The sequence below is a fragment of the Notechis scutatus genome, chromosome 1 (genome assembly GCF_049901735.1).
Source record: "Notechis scutatus isolate UNSWTSFEM ecotype Mainland chromosome 1, rNotScu1.2, whole genome shotgun sequence".
NCBI lineage: Eukaryota > Metazoa > Chordata > Lepidosauria > Squamata > Elapidae > Notechis > Notechis scutatus.
Window position 1 is genome coordinate 220,952,463 of NC_142009.1, and position 22,380 is coordinate 220,974,842.

Here is a 22,380-nt window from a genome sequence, read left to right on the forward strand (position 1 = left end):
TCAGACAGGAAAGGCAGTGCAGAGAGTGGTAAAGATGGCAGAAAAGATTATTGGCAGTTCACTCCCTTCTATCCAGGACATAGCATAGAAGTGTTGCTTGATTGTCTGGGACACCACACATCCTCTTCACGACCTGTTTTCCTTGATACCTTCTGGGAGGAGGTTTCATGGCATCCGAAGCAGAACATACAGATCAGTGGTGGAATTCAATTTTTTTTACTACTGTTTCTGTGGGGGTGGCTTGGTGGGCATGTCGTGACTTGTTGGGGGTGGCTTGGTGGGCATGGCGTGGCTTGTTGGGGGTGGCTTGGTGGGCATGGCAGTGGAAGGCTACTGCGAAATCTCATTCCCTCCCCACCCCACTAACCTGCTTTCCAGCTCCGTTCTCCTGTGCAGGGCAACAAAAGAAGACCCAGCCAATCAGCTGGGACTCGGGAGGCAGAGAATAGATGGGGGCAGGGCCAGTCAGAGGTGGTATTTGCCGGTTCTCTGAACTACTCAAAATTTCAGCTACCAGTTCTCCAGATTTGGTAAGAACCTGCTGAATACTACCTCTGATGCAGATTCAGTCACAGTTTTGTTCCATATGGTATCAACCTTTTGAATTCTCAAACTTCCTCTTTCCACTATGTGATCAAGATGGACAATGAATAACATTTTATATGTATTTATTTGTATGGGTGTAGTTTATATACATATGTGTTATGACTCCCCTTCAAATTCAAGCGAGCAAAACAGAAAGCAGCCATTTCAGAAGTAATTCAAACAGAATAAAGTCTCACAAGATAACGGCTGGCAGAAATCCCAATCCACAGCATAAATCTTTACTCTGTCCGGCAAACCAGTCTTGGCAATAAATCTCAAGCCTCAGAGCTTCTTGCTGTAATGTCCTCACTCAATAAGTCACTTTGCTTCTGGCGAATTCCACCAGGCCAGCTGTGTCCTTTTATACTTAAGCCACGTGCTAATTACCCTAACTATTGGCTCGCTCTTCTCTTTCTTTCTAACTGGGTTTGTCTCCTTAGTCGTCTCCTGTTCCTAACGTCTAACCATAAGTTTTCCAGATTCTCATCTCCGCTGGAAAACTCCCTCCTTCCTTCCCTGTCATCCATTCCCGGCTGCTGATTAGATAAAGCACCAGAGGAGGTCGAAGGTTCTGACCACTCTAATATTTCAGGTCTGTCATCCCTTGTTACCTCCATCTCCTCATCATTCCAATCACTCAGCAATGCCGGTTCATATTTCTCTGCCATGTCTTCCTCACTTGAACTCATATCTGCCACAGGAGCAGAATCCAAACCCGGAGCCACAACACACATGTATATAATATATTATATTATATACTATAGCATGTCTGTATGTGTGTTATGTATGTGTACAGTTTTGAGAGCAGGCAATAGAATTTCATTTTTTGTGCCAGTGTGCCCACAGTAAAAAATAACAACAAAGTTTATCTCTTCTCTTCTCTTCTCTTCTCTTCTCTTCTCTTCTCTTCTCTTCTCTTCTCTTCTCTTCTCTACTCTACTCTACTCTACTCTACTCTGTCCTCTCTTCTCTTCTCTTCTCTTCCCTTCTCTTCCCATCCCATCCCATACTATCCCATCGCATCTAAAAAAGGGGAGTGGAGGTGGCACTATCTTTGTGCCAGCTTATTTTTCTGGATCTTAACCATTTCTGTATCACTGTATCCTGTTATGCTAGCTGTCTCTTAGTTAACTGGCTAAAGGAGAAAGAATATTGCCAGCAAATAACATGTTACAGCCAGGTTCTGCCACTGATGAGAGAATCTTTACTAGGCAGCATCATGTCTGTCAAGCAAGTTATGCCAACTGTCCTGATCTCCCAGAAAAGTCCATTGATCAGAGACACTGAATCTGCACAATCTCACTAGGCCAAGTCAGTGACTCCTTTAATACAGTTCTGAGGGGGAAATCAAGTGTTTTTAAAAGATTGCATTTTGATATAATTTTTATATTAGTCCAGCCAATTTGTCTATGGACTGTTTGGCTAGACAATTTGTCAGCCTCTCATCAGCCCTGATAACTCTGTCCTTGCAGAAGGAATATTTCAAGTATATTCTGTAGTAAAATGCATAAAAGTAGCCAAATTAAATGTGAAAGGGTTAAAAAAATCTTCAAAAAGTTTCACCATTCCTGCTAATTTCATTCCATTCTGCTAAAAGAAGAAAATTGCATTTAAATTTTTTTCACCATATTTTATAAACAAATTATTTTGAAGGCTGATCTTGAAATGGCTTGAACTAAATGGGGCTGCCCTCTTAAATTATAATTGCAAACCCAATTATGCCTTTTTTGGATTTTTCTTTGACATCCTACCGGAATTTAGTCTTAATTTCATAGAGAAATCTTGCCACTTAAAATGTTATATTTCCTTCAGTCTATACTGATATTGGAAAGAATGCACTTATTATGTTTTAAATTGCATAAAAATGTAAAATGCATACAATCTCCAAAAACATGAGGTCTATTCTCTGGCATGATGTGTCTCATATGACAAGAACTTAAAAGTTGTTGCATGTATGAGCACAAATGCAACTTTATAAGCATTCATTAACATTTGTAATTCAACTTTATATTATATTCCATCTTTCTTTGGAGATATTGTAGGCATCTATCTGGGTTTCAGCTTGCTAACTTGAAAACTCATAATTTGTCCAATTAAATCTATCTTATTGTCTTGGATGGAAAAAGTTACCTAACTTCATCAACTTGACCATTACATCATACTGAGCCTTAATTTTCATATAAACATTAAATTCGAAGCTCCAAGTTACCTTGCTGTTGAAGTACTCTATATGTTGTGCTACCTAAATTCTTTTTTTAACAAGTACTTGCAAGATATTTCTCAAACATTGTCGAATTCTTACATAATGCTAACCCAGAAATTTAAACTATGGTTTGCTGAAGAAACCACAGTTTTCCCTTGTACTTCATGATAAGGCAGAAACACATCATCTAATGTTGTGTATGGACTGGTCAATTGCCTTTGTTTTATTTTATACCAAAAGTCCTCTATCTAGCTGTTTTAATTCAGTATTGTTTTGTAGAATAATACATGAAGCGACAGATAGTGAAAGGAACTTGTGGAAAGAAATTATCTATGAAATGCAATCACAGGAGAATATATGTACACCAGACATAAAGATCTCTTCTGAGTCATGAATTATATTTGGAAGAGAATATTACTTAAAGTTAAAGCTTGGGCATAGCTATGCATTAATACAACAGACTAAATAGCTTGTTGCATTTCTTTGGAAACATAGACATCATAAAATTAATGATCTTGGCAAAATAGTCTCCCATTCCTCATAGAAATAAACAAATCTGCAATAAAATGAATGGACAACGTTGTATTTCACTTGACTGAGAAGTGGGATTTAATATAGAGAATGGCAATTTAAATCACTCTGAAAGAAACTTTATAAGAAGGGTGTTGAAGTAAAGCAAAGGCTAATTTACATCTATCACAGCCTAAAATGTATTTGTCATTCCTTTCTGGTAGTATGAGAAAAGGTCATGTGGAATAGTGACCCTGAAGAATATTTTTTAAAGGAATGATTAGGGGAGGATTTGTTTTCTTTCTTTTTCTTTTTGGGAGAATGGTAATATAACTCTCTCTGCTTCTTATTAGTTTTTAACTTTTCCCATTTTTGACCTGGGATGATATTGTATTTATTTTGCCTTAATGCAAATCAGTTTTTTGAGCCTATTGTTGGTAGACTTGTGAAGTAGTAGCTTAATGAACTGAATGTTATATTGAATGGAAGTATGTTTGGGAAGGGGAGATAAGGGAGGGGAAGGAAGGAAGGAAAGAGGGAAAGAAGGAAGGAAGGAAGGAAGGAAGGAAGGAAGGAAGGAAGGAAGGAAGGAAGGAAGGAAGGAAGGAGCAAAGAAAATAAATTGTTTCTGGGAAAAGATGGAAGAATTATTCACTTCATTGGATATAGTTTTATTATAATTTGTCTCTATGCTTCTAATTTCCAAGAGAGATGGTTGAGCCCAGCAATAGTAACAGCAATAGCACTTAGACCAGTGGGCTAACCTTTTTGAGCTCCTGTCCCAAAAATTGTCTGTGTGCTTGCATACTCGCACTCACATGCCAGCACCTGGAAGGCAATCTGCGCCCCCACATGCCCCCTACACATGCACGTGTAACCCCTGCCCCTCCTTTACCTGCACTGTGCCTCACAGCTGATTTTTGGGTGGTTTGAGGCCTTTTTTGGCCTCCCAAAGGCTTGAGGAAGGCTTCTGCAGGCTTTGTAGGCCGAAAACTAGCCCCATTTCATCACTTCCGGTATTTTCAGAAAAACAGGAAGTGACAAAATGGGGTTAGTTTTCAGCCTGCAAAGCCTGCAGAAGCCTGAAGAAGCCTTCCTCAAGCCTTTGGGAGGCCAAAAAAGGCCTCAAACCACTCAAAAATCAGCTGTGAGACACGTGCATGCCCAGTGAGCTCACGTGCCAGCACAAATGGCTCTGCGTGCCACCTGTAGCACACGTGCCGTAAGTTCGCCATCACGGACTTAGACTTATGTACCACTTTACAGTGCTTTACAGCCCTCTCTAAGCAGTTTATAGAGTCAGCATATTGCCCCCAACAATTTGGGTCCTACATCACTCTCTGGATCATATCCTGATCCTGTTGAGGGGACCTTCATGGGAAAACCAATATTATTCAAAATCAAGCAGATAGGGTGAAATTATGTATATCATCTTTCCAACCTCCCAAAATTAGGAAAGATCTAAATCATGTGTGTCAAACTGGCATCACGTTGCCATCACATGACGTTTCACAACATTTTCCCACTTCGCAGACCTGGGGTGGGTGTGGCCTGTGCATGACACATCCAGCCTGCAGGCTGCCAGTTTGACACCCCTGATCTAAATACTTCTTCACACTAATCATTTTCCATAGTATAACATGCACATCCAAACTTGTATTGCTATTATTAACAGAAAATAGTAACATTCCTGATGCCAGAGAAGGCTATCTTTCTAACTCTTATATTAGCTCCATTCTAGGTGATTCAAGCATAGCCATTTATACATGACTTCCCCTAGTGTACACAACTGAAGAGACACTTTGTCTTGTTTATATGATTTTCGATAGTAATAAATAATTGTGCACATTCTCCACTTAACATTTGCCACCTGCTTCTGACATACTGTTTCCCTCAGTAATAAATAAAAATTAGCCTTTAGTCTCTAATGAGTCTCTAGAAATGTTTCATTCTTTCTTTTTTCTGTGATCCCATTGTCGATTTTTTTTCCACAATAGTATCTGACACAAGCAGATAAAAAATATTATGTTGTCTTGCCAATTCAAAAAGATTCCATTGGCTATTTGTAGTCATCCATGACCAACCTCAGCTAAAGAAAAGTTTCACAATTATTTTTGTTATTTCTCCACTATATCACTGGAGCATAGATCGTTTTCCAACCTGCTTTAAGTGCAAAGAGCTGACCAAAAATATCTCTGATTAGACTGAGCAGCTGGGTTTACCACCCAAACAAATGGGCTAATTTAATCCTAGAACATCTTCATCCACAGCAGCTCAGACCAGAGACAGATGAGGAAAGATATTTCCTTACAGTAATGAAGACAGGCACAAAGCAAAGGCCACAGTGAGAAAAGGCATGGTGTGTTGAGAGAGATAACTGCAAACAGCATCTGCAAGATAAGATGAGTGTTCCAGCTCAGCGCTCAGTTTCTTCATCTTTGCCTTTATATTGTTCTTTTCTGGCTTACTTTGCTCTCCAAAATGGGGAGGATGTGTACTACTGATTACAATCGCTCTTCCTTTCAAAAGCTCCATGCTTTCATTCTTGGGTTTATATCTGGAAACTGCCTTCCTAGAGAGGCAAAGCAATCAATCCCTGCCATTCCAAACACCCTGATGGATATATTGGAGCAAGCAAAGGAGACCAGTTCAGTGAGGCCCCCTTTAATGCCACCTCAGTGTTTCAATTAAAGATCTCAAAGAGGACAATCAGTGCACACTTCATTTTTAAGCAACTTGAAAGACTCTTCTCTTTGGTGGAGGGTTTGAAAAAAAATGAATAGAGTAGAGTAGAGTAGAGTAGAGTAGAGTAGAGTAGAGTAGAATACAGAACAGAACAGAACAGAACAGAACAGAACAGAACAGAACAGAATAGAATAGAATAGAATAGAATAGAATAGAATAGAATAGAATAGAATAGAATAGAATAGAATAGATACTTTAGTTGGCCAAGTATGATTAGGCACACAAGGAATTTTTTGCTTAAGCTTTCAGTGTACATGCAAAACAACAGAGTAATAATCATCATGACAATGGTATCAATAAAGAAGATGCTTTGGTCAAAATTTTGTGAAAGAAAAAGATCCCTTCCATGGAAAGCACCACACTGATGCTAAACTCTTTCAAAATGCCATGGCACAGTGGCTGCCCTTTTTAACCCAGGTACTAAAATGTGCAGAGACAACTTTCCATCAGATCAAAGAGGAGGGCTGATTCATCTTGCTTTGATTTAAAGTTATGACAGAGATGAGTTGATGTCTAAGAGCAGACCAGGTTTGCCTTGAAAAGGTTGTATGTATGTATGGGTGTGTGGATATGGGTGTGTATCTCTGCCTTTCTTTCCAAAGGGATGATTGGATTTGAAAGAGCTTCATCTTGAATCATTCCCCAAAATAAAATCTTCAAATCAGTTTGAAGTGTCAGATCAAATCAAGGGCCTCTGAATTGCTCCAGAGAGTTTCAAAGACAATTTGGAAATTCTAAAAACATTCTGGCTTTGCAGAATCTTAAACATTTTTAATGAGATATGCTTTTTTGGTATCTGTATCTCACTCCTCTGCTAGAATTAATGTTTAGAGGGGGTTGCAGAGAAAGGGGAAAAGAAGGAGACGGCTGAGGCACAGAGAGAAGGAGAGGGATGGAAACTCAGATTTTTTTCTGTTGCTTTTTGGTTCTGGTTTGTTTTTTTCTTGGGTGATACCTTAGTTTCCCTCAAATTTAGGTTTAGTGAACATAGACTGCAAGCACACATATATGATAACAGTGTATCAAATGGTGCATAAGAATGGTCTATTCATATAAAATATTCATATAAAATAAGGGACACAGTGGCTTAGTGGCTAAGACGCTGAGCTTGTTGATCAGAATGTACCAGATTCTGCCAACCTAGCATTTGGAAAGCATGTAAAAATGCAAGTAGAAAAAAAGGGACCACTTTGGTGGGAAGGTAGTGGTGGCATTCTGTGTATCTTCGGCATTTAGTCATGCCGGCCACATGACCACAGAGATATCTTTGGACAGTGCTGGTTCTTCGGCTTTGTAACAGAGATGAGCACCGCCCACTAGAGCCAGAAATGGCTAACATGTTTGTGCAAGGGGAACCTTTACCTTTACCTATAAAATATTATGAAACACATGACAAAGGAAAATGTATAGTGTTAATTTTTTCAACTTGGTAGAAAAACTAGCCTTTTAAAAAATGGGTAAATTGCACATTTCTTGAATGTAGTCTGCTATCTGTGGTAATAGTACTTTTCCAATTTCTTAACACAATTTTCTTAGTTATTCCACATGACTGCTTATATGTATGTATGTACTGTAGTTATGTGTGTGTTTCTCTGTCTCTCTCTCTCTCCCCCCATCTTCTTAAAAAAAAAAAAAACACCTAAAACCAGACATGACCAAATATACCTTCAAATATTTTACACCACCAAAAGGAAAACCTACAACTAATTTTTTCTCATCCATTCTTTGAGACTCCATCATTTAATTTGAACTTTAAATAAAAACAAACAAACTTAATACTTTTTAAGATTTGGGCTATTAATGTTCCTTTGCTGATTATTCTAAATCTTTATTCCATAAGTCATAAATATCAATTATTACATTAAAAATATTTCAAGTTTCTGGTGTAATGTGGAAATCAGTTTAATTTTAGCAGCAGACTTAAACGATCTCGGGCTTTTCTGAGACAGCTAAGGTGCCTGGTTTCTGCTGAAAATTCAAAATTGTTAAGTTAATTGTGTGCCACTGATGCGTATTAGGCAAAGAAAATTCTACATGTAGTTGTTGAAATACCTGAAAATAATAATTATAAAGTAAGTGCTTTAAAGTAAGAGTTCCGTGCTCTGACCATACTTTTCAAAAGAACACCCTCCCACCTAGAGTTTTTTCATAAAGTTATAGCTTCATGAAACTCAGCATCAAAACCCAATTTATATTCCAATAGGTCCCAAATATTGTGGCTGCTTTTAACAGAAAATGAAAGGTCTTTTTTATTCTGGCTAAGTCACTGCCAGGCTCTTCACAGAGATATATGATGACTTTTCAATAAAGCCCGGATAACTTGATATTCAGTTAAATTTTCATTTCATATAAATATAGATAATAAAATAAATATCCAATAGTATTTTTGAAACTCTGGTAAATTAAAGCCTCCTTCTTCAGAAATAGTCTCAATTTAGTGAATGAAATCCTTGGTGGCCTGTCTTGTCATATTAGTTTCCTATACATCTATTAATCTGAATAAATACTACTTGGAATTAATATTAGGGTAACTCTTAAAATATATATCAATCAAGGAATAATGTAATTTTAATAACATTAATTTTACCCAACCAGTTTTATGGAATTTCAATCCATCTCTTAATACCCATAAAAATATTGTCTACGATATCTGATATATTAATTTGGAAATATTTTTGCTATATTTAATTCTAAATATTTAATAAATTCTGTCCATGTGACCAAACCCAACACATACATTCATCTATAAAAATAATAGATTCCCCCCCAAAAATAAATTGTATTTTTCTCTATGAATTTTATAAGCCAAGAATATTATCCAAATTGTTTGACCACTATTATTCAGACTGAGATGGCCAATTAATAAATGATAAGACTGTGCAATTACCAAATCAAAGTTGTTAATAACGTAATATCCATGTTAACTAATAAAATGGGCTCATAACTTGCACAAAATGTAGAATCTTTACTTAGAAGTACCTTTTGGTACTTTTGGTTTTACAATGAATCTTATATAAATCTCATAAAAGGATAAAGGCAATTTACTAGATTTAAATGATTCATTATAAATTTCCAAGAACATCGGAGATCCAATAAATCTATAAGAAGAGTACATCACTTAGTTGAAAAACCATCAGGCAGGGGCTTTCCCATTTTTGATCAACTGAATTGTCTCCTATCTCTCTTGTTCTATCAAAAGTGCTTTCAATATATCTGGGGATGAGATGGCACAGAGGCTTAATCACGCTGGCCAAAAACAGATTGCACTTCAGAGGTTTGAGCCTAGCTCCTTGAGATGGAGTGACCTCAAATTGCTTGATCCTTAGCTCCTGCCCATCCACCAATTTGAGAGCAGGCTATATTGCATGTAGAGAAATTGGTACCATTTCTGTACCATTTGGGGGACGAGTGGTCTGCCACCTCCAAGTGGTGTCCCCTGGATGCGCGGCTGCCGTTAAACGCTGACCGTAACTGAGAGCAGACCCTCCGACGACAGGCCCACGCGACAGGCCGGCTGGAGTACTCAAATGCCGCATCAACATGGTGGAAACGTCCACTACTGAACACACGCCCAATGCTACCGCGCTCGGGGACCGACGGGCGCAGGAGACCATTGGCCTGCGTCAAAAATCAACGAAATGGTCCACGCGAAAGCACGGCGCACTTGCACTGTGTGAGAAAGCTATGACGGCCGCGTCCGGGTCTGACGCGCACGGAGACTACCCGATCCGTGGTGAAAAATCGCAAGCGGGAACAGAGGATTGCCAGACGCTCAAAGTGGCCACCTGGAACGTGGATTCGCTGACTGGACGCTCGACCGAGATCGCCAGGGCCATGCGGGACAGGAAGCTGGACATCTGCTGCCTCCAGGAAACTCGCTGGAAGGGCAACAAGGCTACGACTATAGACGGCTATAAGATCATATACACCAGCTGTAAGGAAAACCGCGGCGGTGTAGCTGTGGTTGTCAGTCCCAGCTGGCAAAGCTCCGTTGCAGAAGTTAAGCGCCTCACAGAACGACTGATGATAATCGTCGTAGCGACCGAGAGGCAGCGCCTACACATCTTGTCCGCCACGCCCTCAGACCGGATGTCACGAGGAGGAGAAGGATACCTTCTGGGAACTGCTCGACATCCAACTCAGGCAGATCCCATATGAAGACGACATCATCATCTCTGGCGACCTGAATGGTCATGTAGGGCGGGACAAAAACGGACACCAGTGCCACGGTGGGCACGGCACAGGCGATATGAATGAGAATGGCCAGAGGATCCTGGACTTTGCCGACTCCCATGATATGACCATCACGAACACCTGCTTCATTAGGCGAGAACCCCAACTCCTCACCTACCATAGCAGAAATGGGAACCACCACACACAGATCGACTACATCATCGTACGACGAAGAGCCGCTAAAAACGTGCTCAACGCCAAGGTGTACCCGCACGAATCGAGCAGTCAGCACAGGCCGCTGATGGCGAAGATCAGGATCAGCAAGCCCAAGACCAAGATTGACAAAAGAATGCAGACCAGCCACGAATCAAGTGGTGGAACCAGAAGAAGATGGCGGGACCCCTCATCAAACCGGAGCAGTTCCTGCAGATGGTCGACGGGCCACAGGAAGCGTGGTCCATGCTGAAGAGCACTGTTCACACTGCCGGCTGCCAACAGCTTGGTTGTACCAAGCCAGGACGGAGACGCATCGAACGAGATACATGGCTCTGGACACCGGAAGTACAAGATGCCGTGCACCTGAAGAAACGGCTCTACAAGGCCTTTCTTCAGGACAAGACCAGCGAGAAGCTCTGCGAGTACAAGGCGGCCAAAAAGGCAGCCAAGAAAGCAGTAGCGACAGCCAGAAGCTCCCACTACGAAGACATCTACGAGAAGCTGAACACGCGAGAAGGCGAGAATGAGATCTACCGCCTAGCCAAAAGCAGACACAGGAAGACCCTGGACATTGACCAGTTTCATGGGATCAACGACGAAAGGGGAAATTTGATCGTCAACCCCAGAGACGCCGCCGAGAGGTGGCGGCAATACTTCGAGAAGATCTCCACCGAGGAGTTCCCACACCCACGAACCCCGCGAGGTGACCCCGTCGAAGGCCCAGTCTCAGGCATTCACGCCAGCGAGGTCACCGATGCCATCAAGGCCATGAAAACGGTAAGGCAACAGGACCAGACGACATCCCTGCCGACTTCTGGAAAAAGGCACTACCGGGCTCGGCATTGTGGCTGTGCGAGCTGCTCAACAACATCGTCTCCACGGGAATAGTGCCACACGACTGGTACCGCAGCACCACTGTTCCGATCTGAAGGGAAAGGGCAGCCCAGCGGACTGCTCCAACTACAGACTGGTCAGGTTACTGTCACACACTATGAAGATCTTCGAACGCGTCCTCGATAAGCGCATTCGGGACATCGTCGACATCAGCGTCCAACCAGGCCGGATTCATCAAGAACTGCGGCACCACCGATGCCATCTTCGGGTGCGGATGCTGATGGAGGCTCACAGAGAGAAGAAAATCCCGCTCCACACCGCCTTCTTGGACTTGGAAAAGGCCTTCGACCGAGTCCCGCACGATCTCATCTGGTACGCACTGCGAGATCACGGCGTGCCCGAGCTACTCGTACAATGGGTCCAACTCCTATACAGATGTCACAAAAGCCGTGTAAAAGCGGCAGCTGGGATATCAGAGGAGTTCAATATCACCGTCGGCGCACACCAGGGCTCTGCTCTCTCACCACTGCTGTTCATTCTGGTGATGGACACAATTACACACGACCTGCACACGCCCGCCCCATGGACGCTGCTCTACGCCGATGATGTGTTCCTGGCCAACCTGCGCAAGGCTGAACTCGAGCACCTAGTCCAACAGTGGCACGACCGCCTCGAGCAGTTCGGGCCCGGTTGAACCTAAAGAAGTCCGAATACCTGACCACTGACAACGAAACGACAGGCTCCATCCACGTGAACGGGCAGGAGCTACCGCGCGCCTCCACCTTCAAGTACCTGGGAACTACTCTTGGGGAAGAAGGCCTACTACAAACTGAGGTGGCAGCCAGGATCAACGCAGCGTGGGGCAAATGGAAGTCCGTCACGGGCGTCCTCTGTGACAAGAAGATGCCGATGCGCCTGAAGGCGAAAATCTATAACTCTGTGGTGCGCCCCTGTGGCCATATACGGCGCAGAGTGCTGGCCGACGACCAAAGAAGTCGAAAGCAGACTCCAGACAATGGAGATGCGAATGCTCCGATGGTCGGTAGGCCTCACCCTACTCGATCGCGTCAGGAATGAAGAAGTGCGCAGACGGTTCAACGCCGTGCCCATCCCCACGGTCATGAGGCAGTCCCGCTACGATGGTTCGGCCATGTGAGTCGCGCCAAGGAAGAATCCATCATCAAATCTACGATGAAGGTGATTGTCGGAGGAGCGAGACCGCGTGGTAGACCTAAGCAACGCTGGATGGACACGATCAAGGCCGATCTAGAGACCGCGAAGGCAGACCCGACATACGTGGCAGACAGAGAGGCGTGGAAGCAGTACTCAAGGACATTAGCGGACCTCGCCAGAGCGCGAGACAAACGCTGAAGAAAAAGAAGAAGAAGAAGAAGAAGAAATTGGTACCATTTCAGTGGGGGGAGGGGGGAAATACATAGCTACATTTGTGTCGGTGGGGAGTAGAAGTTGGCACTAGACTTGGCCAGGCATGAGGCATTGTGACACAAGGTGAGGTGAGACTGGTGGAGGAACCTGGAAGAGTCAGCAACCTGAGCTCCACTAGCTAATTGGTGTAAAGCTAGTTTCACCACACACACACACCCCAATGATGCACCAAGGTTATGTCCACAAGCACCAGATGGAATGAACTAGCAATCTAGACTGCTAGCATATGTAGATTTGCCTGACATTGTATGCCATATACTAAATAAATAAATCAAGATATCCACACAGTCCTACAATAATGGTTAAATAGCAGTCTTACTCAAAAAATACTGATTTTCTGTTCATCAGGCACACCATTAAGGATGTATACATGCTTATAAAGTTAAAAGAACTGTAGATAAATGGATTTACTATCTATGAATCTCCATCTTTCATTTGTTAATATTTTGGAAATTACATTTTAATTTTCTAATTGAGCTGCTAATAATTTATCTGCTTTTTCATCGGATTCCTTTGATCTCTTCAAAGAGAATTCAACTTGATCAGCTCAGAAATTCACCGTCTGTAACTTTTTGCAGAGATATTTATTACACAAAAAATGCATAAATACTGTAGTTTTACCCATCATCTGGAAAACAAGCTTTTCTTAGCCACATCTATATCAGTATTATCAGAAGCATCTTTCTTATCCAGACATTTAACAGATTCAACTAGTGTCATTGATAGGACATGTCACTTTTCTTGTCTTCCATTTTCTGGGCATAAAGAACTCATTTTCACATGGAAAATAGAGCTAAATAATACTTAGCAAATTTAAAACTGTTTAACTAACATGACTCAAATAAAATTTGGTCTGATTATTATCATGCAGTGGAAAAGACAAAGGCACAAGCAGGACAGCTAACTTAAGCCACTTTGTTGCTGAAAATCCCTGAAAGAAACAATATGTATGTAATATGGCTAAGTATGGCACATAGTTGGTTCCAGCATATTGGGGAAAAAGTTGTCAAATGTAGAATGCTTGCTTCTAGATATTAGTATATACAATATACTAATTATCCTTCTTGGTGTTCCTTCTGTTGGCTATGAAGATTCCAACAAGTGCCCTCCTCACATATGGTGTCTCATGCTGGCAATCAATTAAATAGGCAATTCAATCAATCATTATTCAAAGCCTTAACTGGATAGCACCCTGACTCATCTGAAAAGAGCAGGCTAGCCTAGGGAGTGCATAAAATATTACAGCTCTCTTTATATCACTTTCCCACCTCTCCTCTCTTTCTGTAACATCTGCTGCTTGAGGCCACCAGCCTCTCTGAAGATCTCCCCAGTTATTCTTGAGTTTATTGACTTATCTTTGTGTTGTCATGACAGTGTGTGTTACATGTTTGTGGCTTCACCCAAGCCATAAGCGAGTACCTGTTAGTCATCAGAGCAGCCAGAATTTGAACAACAACAACAGAGATGCAGTTTTGACTTATGAAACTTAAAGCACATCCAATTTGCAAATTTGCAGAAAAGGCAGATTGCTTCTAATAAATAACAGGGAAAGGCTACGTTTACCTGAAGTAATTCTGAATCATTTTTTAAAAATGTGCAGTCCTACTCTGTATGTATTCCAGAACACAATTCTCCAAAATGAATGTAGAAATATTTCTGAAGCTGTCTGCAAAAAGTGCTCGCTATTGAATGTAAAAAGACTTCCTTTTAGCCTATACTTGTGGATGGGGAAAATCCTTTCCTGTAAGGTTTTCCTTGCCAACTGGAGAGAACGTTTTTTTTTCTTCTAGTCACTCTAGTCATGGCTAAGTCTCAGAAGCTCAAGTGACAATCACACATAACTGCAGCAGGTCAGAGATTCCCCGTGAAGTATTTTTTTTTTTTTTTTGGCTTAACCACGTATCTGTGGGTTCAGTGGATCTCAATGAATAATCCTCTGAGTTCTTCGTGTCCTTTTTTTGTTGAAATAGGGCAAGCTGCAGCTGTTCAGATTTGCAGGCGTGTGGCTCTCAGCAGGAGAAGCACAGCAGGCAGCTGGGTTTTATTTATTCGTTTATGACCTCTTTTAAAAAGTGGCTTTTGGGGAAATGATGATTTAATGTTTGTGGTTCTTATGAGATTCTGTAGGAGCATCAGAGTGTGCAAGATTTCTGCCAAAATGCAACAAAAAAAGAGGGGAGAGAGGATGAATGACAGAAATAATACAATAATACAGGGGGGAAACAAATCTTTTTTTTATTAGTGATTACCCTCTGCTTTCTCCACTAGGAATATTTGCACTAATGTTCAATGGGAGTTTATTGATTTTTTTTTTACCCTGCTTATTTTCTATTATATTTTTTTTCATATTCACATTCATGATCAATTATGAGCATGCAATAGCAAAATTTAAGGGGTTTCTACAACAAAGTTTCTGAATATTCTCCCAACTAAAAGCATACCAGTGATAGAGGCTTTGATATTGATACAATCATGATGACAGTAACACTAATAAACAAGAGACACCATCACCATTTGCTGCATTATGGATGCATGTCAGAAAACTGTTGTCTCCTCCTCCTCTCTTCTTTTTCCTCTTTCTCTTCTCCTCCTCCTCCTTCTCCTCCTCCTTCTCCTCCTCCTCCACCCAAGAGCACATTTGTGTCTTAAGATCTGAATGACTCTTCTATTGCATTCTCTTTTTTTTGAACAAAATTTTATTTGGGTTTTCACACATACAAAATACAAGTAAAACATCTTTTTTGAAAATAGCATGGTCCCGGGTTGAACTTCTTTATACAGACACAAAACTCAATTTCATGCTCCTTTTTGTATTATATTCCATATCTTATACTATTTTACATTTTCTATATAGTTTTTCCCCTCTTTTAATTTTCTCAATTTTATTTTGATTATCTCATCTCAATTCAAATCATTATATTTATACTTTTGTCTGTTCTGTTTCAATTTCATATTATCTTTTCTCATTAAACAAATTTTCTCCTGTAGTTACTAATTGGAGTATGACACCTTTATATCTTTTAATTACATCCATTCAACTCTTATTTAAACTTCAATATATACCTTAAGGTTATGACCTTCAATATAATACCTAATACATAACTTTCAATCGAATTCTGCTTGGTACATTCTTATAATACACACTATATTCTTTTTTAAAAAAGGATTATAAATATATGTAATTATAAACCCTCATTCCATTCCAATTCAGTTCTATCATTAATAATCATTAAAATCTTAACATCTTTAACATTTCTTTTCAATTAAATATCATACTTCCTTAAAGACATGTATAATCTCCATAATTAATTTTTCCCTTATTTCTCTTCACATATGTTTTATAAATCATTAAATATACCCTTTATTACATTTATTTATTGACAAGCATTCCACTGAATTACGATAGCTATTTTATCAGACATTTTAATCATACATTGTTTCATATTTTCTAAAAAATTTTCTGTTTCTAATATAACCATACTATCTTATGTACCTTTGCAGAATCCCCTTTTCCATTAAATTTTCACCCATTATCTCTAAAGAGGCCCTGTTTCTCTGTATTTTGTTTCTGTCCTTTATGACTTCTTTTCCTTTCTTTCTTCCCTCTCATCTTCTCCCTCCTCTTTTTACCCCCTGTCTCTCTACTTCTAATTCTCACTTCTGCATTTCCCTCTTCTGTTGCTTTCTGATTTTATACTTATTTTTCACTCTATTTTTGGAGGGAGGGGGAGTTGTTTTTCCCAATCTTAAACTTTCCATTCTCTTTCCCCCATTTCCTTTTTTCCCCCATCTAAGATTACTTGTTCATTAAAGATAGCTTCTTCTTTGTTGCAATCTTCTTGTTCTGCAGGCATTTCTTGTTGTTTCTCATAATTCCAAATCTCCATTTCTAAAAACTGAAATACGAAGCCAAAAGAACCTCTCCCTTCTTGTGCATCTTCTTTGTACTTTTTAAGTTCCATTTTCAGTTCTTCTAAGAGTGGAGCCATTTTAAACAGTTTTAAACAACCACCCAATTGATTTTAGTCATTCAAAACAATAACCAAGAATCCAGAAATCATCAAGTAATCCAGATAGTCCCGAGTTATATTTTCTTATTTCTTTTTCAACTTTCTCTTCCTGGGGTTTTTGTTGCAATATTTCAGTTAGAATGTATCTTTTGGAAGTCTTGTTGAGATTTTCCTATAAGTTCTTTTTTAATTCCAGGCAATCTCCTCCTTTCCAGATCCTGCCCTTTTATTCTTTCTCTCTCCTTTCCTGTTTTCAAAAGCTTTTAATTATCCAGAAATCTTTATTATCCCTTTGACTTTTTATTTTCAGCATTAAATGCCTATTGATGTCAAAGTGGATTTTTTTCCCAATTTCTTACTTAGGTCTCTTAACTGTCAGTATAGGAAAAGGAGAAAAAAACCAAATCTTTTCCCTTTTCTCTCTCCTTCGCAGCTTAAACATCTTCTTAAGGAACAATGTTATTGGTTTTTTTTAAATAGTTTCCATTCCAGGGTACCTTATTTGTTGCTTTTGCTCTTTGACCCGGTCAACCAAAACTTTCTCCTCTTATCTTCCTTCTGCACATTCTTTTCCGGTCAAATTCTTCTTTGTGGTGGCCATTTCTGACCACCGCTGCAACCGCCTTCAGGAAAGGGAGTAATGGCCCGCTGGGGAGGAGAGATACGGCTCTCCTCAACCCTGCAGGCAGTCTCCCCACTCTTCACCACCTCTACGGGGTGGCTTAGCCCCGAAGTCAGCTGGCTCGGGGCACTCCAGCAGCGAGCACGGATCGAAGCCTCGCAGAGATGAGGTTTTGGTCTGTCACTGAAGAAGCTCAAACCGGAAGCCTCTCTCTTCTATTGCATTCTTGTTGCAGTGAAATTGAAAGTCAGAGAGGACCTACAATGAAGGAGAAATCTGATTGGCTTTGGAGACTTGTCTTCTTGCATGTACAGTACTTCATTTGGTTCCCCACTCTTACTGGCTGCAAAAATCAAAGCACAGTAGAATCCTTAATAATAACAAATGGGGAATGACCCTGACCATCATAATGAGAAGGAGGTTGATTTTATCTCCTATTTGTCTCTTTGGAAAGAAACCTGTTCATGTGGGTGTCTTCTTTTAACCTAATCTGTGCCCTTGTTGCTATTAATCCTGGGCAGACATGAATCCTAGTAAGCTAGGGTATATTGTCCTTTTCTTAGCAATAATACACTTTGATCTGCATATCTCTATCTGACAAGCTGCACTGGTCTGCTCTGCCTTTTATGCAAAGAGAGTAAATCAAATTGCTCCTATGTAATATTAGTGCTTTCCAGCAGCCATAGAATACAGAGCTCATGTCCATTCAAATCTCTCTCTCTCTTTTTACTTTTCTGAATAGAAAATGAGGAAAAAGATAAGCAAAAAGATAAGAAGCAAAACAGGAAACAAGTTTCAGTGGTTTGGAGCATATTTTTATGCTATGAAGAACAAGCAGACTAGAAAAACTGATACACATACTTGCTTGTTTGTTTCACAGATTTCCTTCCTAAAAGTCTTGATTGGCTATTGAATGTATGTTAGCACGTATAAATAAAATATGTAGTAGTTGTTTTTTTAAAAATAAGAATAAGAAGTGGCATGGAAAGGCAGAGAATCCTTTGAAATCACTAGACAGATTGAACAATAATAGACTTCATGTGCCACCAGATTAAAAGTCTGGTTACATAATGCCAGTAAAAAAAAAATCATTTTCACCACAGAAGGCAAAAGTTCAGAAGACCCTAGAAACAGACAAGTAGTAGAAATTAAAAAAAAATGTTTTTGTTTGTTTTTAAGAATGCAAGAAAAAAATGAAAAATGAATCTGAAACAATTGAAGACTGCAGACTGGACATAGAATAACAAGGAATATATTGCTGGATGGAAATTAAGGATAGAGATGGATAAAACAGTAGCACTATGCAAATCATAAAGCAAGATGAATCAACCAGCCTCTTTGATCTAGGGGGGAAATGTCTTTTCACATTTTGGCACCTGGATCAAAATAGGGCAGCCATTCTTCCCTGGCCTTTTGTTTGTACTCTCACAAGATTTGTGCGAAATGTCCTTGAAGCAGCGTGGAGAGGATAAACACACTACCACTTCACTTTGCTGGAAAAAATAGATTTGTGGACTTGCTCTGTATAATCACAGTGGGTATTTGTGGCTAAGGAAAGCCCTGATGGCACTGAGCTGGGTGCCTTAGCAAGGATTGCCTCATTGAGGTACAATCAGTCCTTTCCATGGTATAAAACCAAACTGAGCCTGCTACTACATTTGGGCTGCAAGGCAGTGGATAATCACCAAAGGATAATAAATTGATTCAGGAAGTCTTGTTCTTGCCTAATATGTGATACGTTTAGGTGATTAATATTAATTTAATATGCCTGTGCTGTAGAGTTTTTCTGTTTGTTTATTAATTGCTCTTTTTTCCCCTGTGTCTTTTTGTTCATCTTGATAATACAGCTTCATAATTGCTTATTTTGAGGATATGGTCATATCCAAGAAGTGGTCATTTTTTAATCATTAAGTTTGCCCCCTAAAACAGCATTCTTCTAAAGATTAAAATGGCTCCTACCCTATCAGTAAATCAATAATTCCTGAGAAGTACCACACATTTCCTGACATTTCATCAAATTTACTCTCTTTGATAACTTGTATTATTCATCTATTATCATATTCTCAGACATTAGCAGAGGGTTTAAAAGATCTCCCCTACAAACACTCACTTTCAAATGCAAACAGAAAGAAAGATGGTAGTTTGGATCACTTAAAAAAATATCTCTAGTTTGACTTGTTGGTAATTTAGGACACTGGATAAGGAATTTAACATAGACATTCCACCTGGCTTTGGACACCAAATCAAAGCAACTGTATGCATTTTCTATCAGATCAAAGCAGCCAGGAAAATCAAGTTAGCTGACTTTGACATTTCAACTTCAAGGGACTTATTTTTCCTGGTCAAGGAGCCATAATAATGATAATGATATAATGATCTGGTCTGAAATAACATCTTTAACTGAAGCAACTTCACCCAGGTCTAATAAAAACAACATTTTCTATTCCCATTATAACATGTTCTATTCCCAGTATTAGTACAGCCCTTGCTCTTTTGCAGTATTTCCACTTCATTGTAATGTAATTAGTTTGCTGCAGCATTTCATGTTGAAAAAGGCAACATTTTCATTGTACAAAAGGCTGCTGCATTTCTATAGAAAAGTGAGAAGCATAGCAAATCAATTCCTAAATTTCCCTCTCCAAGGTAATAAGAAAAGGCCCCCCATATTTCCTTCAAAGCAGCAGTGTTCATGAATTGACTTCTGCTTGAAGAGATTCGAGGACCATGTCTTTGGAAACAAACAACAATGTAGACAAGTGCTTTAGAGTATAGTTAGTCCTTGACTTACAACCACAATTGAGCCCCAAATTTCTGTTGTTAAGTGAGGCATTTGTTAGGTGAATTTTGCCCCATTTTATGACCTTGCTTGCCACAATTGTTAAGTGAATCACTGCAGTTGATAAGTTAGTAATCCAGTTGTTAAGTGAATCTGGCTTCCCCATTAACTTTGTTTGCCAAAAGTTTGAAAAAGGGAACCACATGACTTTGGGACCCACCAATGGTCATAACTATGAACCAGTTGCCAAGCATCTAAATTTTGATGGGGATGCCACAAGGGTCGTAACTGTGAAAAAATGGTTACGAGTCACTTTTTTTCAGTGTTGTTGTGACTTTCAACAGTCGCTAAATGAACTATCATAAGTTGAGGACAACTTATAGTAAGTTTTCCAGTTCCTTCAGGGCAGAGGAAAATGAGGAAATTATTATTATAATCAATTGAGATATTGAATGCCTTCAGTAGCCTAAGATTGAACATACTCTACTCATGCAATAATAAATGACTTCAGTGAAGATAATTTCCTGTAAATTATAAATTGTATTTGTTGATCTGAATAGGTGAACCAAGTATCTGAGTCTGGAAGAAAGATTTATGTGGATTCTCAGGCCCATGAAACATCTGGAAATCCCTTTGTTTCTGTGTACCCAAGGCAGGTTACTATCTTAGTGCATTGTCTGTCTTCAGATGTTTATATATCATGCAACGCTTCTGTGAGAATTGTAGTGGTTAGAATGTTTAAAATATGAAAAAGTAGCTGAGTTTCAGCCTTATTTTACTTTCAATAGCTCAGATGGCTAAAATTATACAAAGGGGATTTAAGAGAAATGAAAACATAGTTTTTGATAGTCAGTGTGGGGTTAGGATTTGCAACAGTGCCACTCTGGAGATGTAAATGTTGCTTAGTTTCCTCCAGTTAAAAAAAAATAAATGCCTCTGATGTAGTAGGTCACTTTATTCCATTAAGAAAAAAGCTCCAGAGATCAACAGCTTTCCAAGGCTTGAAGCTTTCATTACTGTGATGTACAGAAACATTTGACAACTCTGGAGGCTTTGTCAGAATGGGAAGCAAGGGGCATAATGTTATGATGCATATTCTCCCCTCCATCACCACTTTAGATATATCATAATGTCATGATTCATAAACAAAAGGCAAGAGCTTGCATAAGAGCCATGGTGGCATAGTGGTTAGAATGCAGTATTGCAGGCTAACTCTGACACCTGCAAGCAGTTTGATCCTGACCATCTCAAAGTTAACTCAGTCTTCCATCCTTCCAAGGTTGGTAAAATAAGGACCGAGATTGTTGAAGGCAATATGCTGACTCTGTAAGTTGCTTAGTGAGAGCTGTAAAGCACTGTGAAGTGGTATATAAGTCTAAGTGTTACTGCTACTTCTATTGCTATTGCAGTGTTGTAAAGCACTCTTCATCATTACCTCCCTTTGCTGCTACATGATGGTGCAAAGGAGACAGAAAAAAGAAAAAAAATGTTTAATAACATCCTGTGTTTAGCTTACCTCTGGTGCTTGTAAAAAGTCAAATATAATTTTGTGGCTATCCATTTCATCTACATGATTCTGGGCACCTCACAACACTTAAAAAACAAAAAGCAAATAGAAACAGGTTAAAACAAATATACAGCCACATAAAAACCATCAATAAGCCACATTCAAACAAAAACAAATCCCACCATGATCAGCAGCAAAGCCCACCACTGTATAACATTGAACACGGCTATTGTAAGAACTCTAATCTACTTCCAGTCTCCCAAGCATGTTGGCAGAGCAATGACTTTCAAGCCTTCCTATAGTCTGAGATGGCCAAGTCTAGATGACTTACTTCTATAGGGCTGGTGCATGGCAGAAAAGTCTCTCTTAGGGAGGGTGGGGAAATACATTTCATTCACATTTTCATGTCAACTTGTTAAATATATACATTATATATACTTATTGTTAAAGACAGATCATGCCAAACTAATCTTATTTCATTCTTTGACTAAGTGACTAAATTAGTAGACCAGTGAAATGTTGTGGACATAGTATTCTTAGACTTTAGCAAGGCATTTGACAAAGTAGACTACAACCTACTTGGTAAACTAGAAAAATGGGGGATAGAAAGCATCACCACCAGTTGGATTTGTAATTAGCTGACAAATCACACTCAACAAGTAGTCCTTATTTACATGGAGGGAAGTAAGCAGTGGGTACCACAAGGTTCCATCTTATGCCCAATACTGTTCAATATTTTCATAAATGACTTAG